Genomic DNA, 4,070 nt, shown 5'->3' on the forward strand with positions numbered 1-4,070 from the left:
ATGATAGAGTTACGTACATTTAAGCTTTTGCCTTGCTTACTTGCACTTCACTTTAAATATTACATGCCTAAAAAAGAAAAAAAAATCAGATGTGGATTTTTTCTTAACATAGTCAGCTGTCATGCTGAAAATATTTTAAGTATCAGGACACATTGGAATTTCTGACTTGAACTGTGGTTTACTGGAAGAACAAAGGGTCATAAATGCAATGAGTTCAACAGTGTTTCAGTAAATACTATCCACTAAAAGAAAATGTGACCTGACTACATCAAGTCGTGTGACAGATGAACGAGTGGTACAGCAGCGTGACTTCTTTGTGTGATAGTTGCTTCTATGTGCACATAGTTCCTGCACTTGCACGGAGTGCTCTCCTAAGCCTTTAATGAAGCTATTATGCAGGCAAACCAGTAATCATCATGGTGCCATCTTTATTACATACTCCAATAAGGACTTTAGTAATGATAAACTCCTTCCTCACAAGCCAGACTGCAGGATACAGACATGTATCTTTATCTTCCAACATAAAAGACTGAATGGTAGAGTTTGTGTGATATATATGTGTGTGTGTGTGTGTGTGTGTGTGTGTGTGTGTGTGTGTGTGTGTGTGTGTGTGTGTGTGTGTGTGTGTGTGTGTACAAATGCCCAAAACCAACAAATTTAACTTTGTACCACCAGATTTTTATATACCGCATTTTTCAGACCATAAGGCGTACTGTCGATGAACAGGTCTGTTTTCATACATGAGGCGCATTAAGTGAAACAAAACAGTGAGATAAGTCAAACTTTACTCAACTCATTCATCTTGCATCCTCCACTCCCGTACCATTGAGTCATTAATGTTGTTTTTCTCGCAGCTGCTTTATTCCCAGGTTGTTGCCATGTATTAATGACCAACCTCGTATTGTGGATAGATTATCTCAGTTGTTCTTGACTGCATGCTGTGGTGGCAACCCCTAACCCTACTCAAGTAAATTTAAATAAAAGTAGGTAAATGTAAGTGTTTGGAAAAGTGTGCTTCTAAAAAGTACTTTTATTGCACCATGTTCATTTATTCATGAGCTGCTGTAACACGAATCAAATGGCTGAATTGTCACCTCAGCATGCAGTCAAGTGCTATAGAGTCTTGCTAATGTCCTACTAATTGCATTCAGGTGTGTTGCAGCTGCGACACATGGAAAAGTTTCCGGACACCGGCCCTCGAGGACAGGAGTTTGACACCTGTTATATAAATAAAACAGAATTGAATTGAAGTGTCAGTGCCAATGATTTATTTCAATAAAGATGTTTTGTGTAGTCCAAAAGCAGTTGTACACATGTAAGTGGTCCTTATGTGATATTATTTGTAATAGAAAAATTATAAGTAACATGTGAAATAAACAATGCGAAGCAATGCTTCTGAATGATAATTCATTAATAAAATGAAGTGATTAACTAAAACGTATTGCTCCACCTTCCATGTATGACATAAACTTGGCTTTGAAATTGACTAGCTAAAACTAAACATTGAAGATTGGATTAATAGATTTTGCTTTATGATTGCAAGGACACCTTATTTATGGAAAACCATATTTAATATTTGTCAATTTGTTTAAAAGGATAATCTCAGTAAAGACAACCAATAGTGAAAGTAAGATGATACATGAAAGAAGCTCAAAACCAAACACATGCTGTGGTGTCAGCATGTTGACATTTTTATTCATTGACTGTAAAGAGAGAAGTCAAACCTGTGTGGGGAGTTGTTGCTGGGTTTCCAGTCAACACTTTCTGCCAGTGGAAAAAAAAATATTAATTTCAGTGAAGTTACAGGAAATCAAAACGTCAACATAAAGTCATTCAAAAATTTCCATTATAAACTATTATTTAGATCTTCTGTCAAAACACAATCTTTGCAACAAAACACAGGCAGGTTATGTGTTGTAGTTGATCATACAATCATGGTAAAAAGAAAATAGAATCTCTTTCTAAAATTTTATGCATGATCCACTATAATAATAGTAAAGAAATCTAGTCCTTAACGTGTCTTAAATTTAGGTAAATACAGCCTGAACAACAACATATGACATATTATACCATCTCAATATTTAATTTTAAAAAACAAATGCAAAATATCTTCAGCTGTGTGGATGGACAAATAATGTTCAAACTTACCGCTTCCACTGGAATTAAATAAATAAATAGCAGCCAGCTAATAAAATGCACTTTTCCATGATTGATTAACAGCAAGTCTATGAAAATGTTTTCAGTGGCATGTTACAACAAACATAGTGATAACATAGCAAGAGCTGCACTTCAGTTTGGGAAGAGTAATATGGCCATTAAAAAAAGATAAAAAATCTTAAGTCCATTAGTCTGCCAGGGAAAGAAAAGAAATATTATTCACAGTTTAAAGACAGCTGCCAAACGCTGGCAGCTGTCTTTAAACTGTTGGTATCCCAACAAATTCACCAGGCTCTTTAGTGCTCTGTGAAAATGCAAAAAGCTCAAGAGCAACATCTCAGACTCTACATTGCTGAAGATTTAGCATGTTCAATGTTAATGTTCATGACAGCAGACTTAGAAAAAGACTGAACAAGAATGGTTTATTTGGAAGGGTTGTCAGGAAATGCCCTCTTCTTTCTAAAAAGAACATGGCAACATGTACATTAAATTTGCAGTTGAATCTCAATAAACCACAAGACATGTGGTTTATTGAGTATGTATGGTGGCAGAGGAAAGATGATGTGGGTTCCTTGCAGTCACTGAATTAACCATAAAGTCCTCTGTCTGTCAAAACAGTTCTAGAGTAGAGCTTATTTGTTTTCATTGGTCAAGGTGACTTAACACCTGCCATGTGACAAGGTGTTGCATCTTACCTAAGTAGGCAGAATCTTTTTAAATTCTTAAAATTTAGTTTTACCTTAGTGTTTAGTACTTAAATGTTGTACCACAGCATGTTTAACCTGACACCACACACAGGAAAGGAAGTGGCTTACCAAACTGCCACCTTCAGTTTTATACCACTACACACGTAGTCTCATAAATTCATTTTGCACAATTATAATTCCTTCATGTTGGCACAATTCTTCAATAGACAATAGACAGAAACAATGGCTTGCTTGATACTGAAAACCACACCTTCTGTTGTTCCTGGTCCTGCTGCTGGTAAAAATCACTTCCTTCCAGCCAGTCACACCAGATGGCTGCTCCTCTGCGGGTGTGGTTCTGAAAGAAGTTTCTTCCTGCTAAATATCTGTTTTTTCTTACCAGTATCATGAACTGTTTGTTGCCAAACTACTGTAGAGTCTTTACAATAAAGAGCTCGTTGAGGCAGCTGTTGTAGTGATTTGGTGCCATATACATAAACCTGAACTGAAATGAACATTGATAAGTCAATTAAACATGTGTGTGGGATTTTTCTTCTGTTTGTGATTTTATTAATCTAAATGGACTTTCAGTCAACATTTGTTACACCACAAACTTTGTTATGTAAGTGTGTGTTTTATTCAACATCAGTACTGCCTGCCAGAACTCAAGTACTCACTTTTTTCCCCATGCAGCTGGTTGGGGAATGCTGTCACTGATGTACTGGTTGCAGTATCCATCCATTCACTTCCGCTTATCCTTTTCAGGGTCGTGGGGGGCGCTGGAGCCTATCCCAGCTGTCATAGGGCGAGAGGCAGGGTACACCCTGGACAGGTCGCCAGTCTGTCGCAGGGATAACACACAGGGACAGACAACCATTCACATTCACACCTAGTGACAACTTCGATTATCCAATTAACCTGTCCCCACAAACTGCATGTTTTTGGACGGTGGGAGGAAGCCGGAGTACCCGGAGGGAACCCACGCAAACACGGGGAGAACATGCAAACTCCACGCAGAAAGACCCCGGCCTGATGGTGGAATTGAACTCAGGACCTTCTTGCTGTGCGGCAACAGTGCTAACCACCGTGCCACCGTGCTGCCCGCAGGTTGCAGTTAACTGGACTAATCTGTGTTGTCCATATTCATGGAGAAAAGAGGTCTCTGTATTCATGCAGGAGAAATAGATGAGAAAGACATGCTTTTTTTCCAAAACTATACAAAATAGA

At 38.0% G+C, this 4,070-nt stretch overlaps 1 long non-coding RNA gene across 1 annotated transcript; it reads right to left on the reverse strand.

Moving 5' to 3' along the window:
- Positions 1-1,043: 1,043 nt before the first annotated feature.
- LOC112847690 (uncharacterized) lies at positions 1,044-3,687 on the reverse strand. The gene is made up of 3 exons (XR_003221409.1): positions 3,521-3,687; positions 3,115-3,201; positions 1,044-1,764 (listed from the first exon to the last, which is right to left on the reverse strand). It is a non-coding gene; the product is annotated as an uncharacterized LOC112847690 (long non-coding RNA).
- Between the last annotated feature and the right edge of the window lie 383 nt (positions 3,688-4,070).

The sequence above is a fragment of the Oreochromis niloticus genome, linkage group LG8 (assembly GCF_001858045.2).
Source record: "Oreochromis niloticus isolate F11D_XX linkage group LG8, O_niloticus_UMD_NMBU, whole genome shotgun sequence".
Lineage (NCBI taxonomy): Eukaryota > Metazoa > Chordata > Actinopteri > Cichliformes > Cichlidae > Oreochromis > Oreochromis niloticus.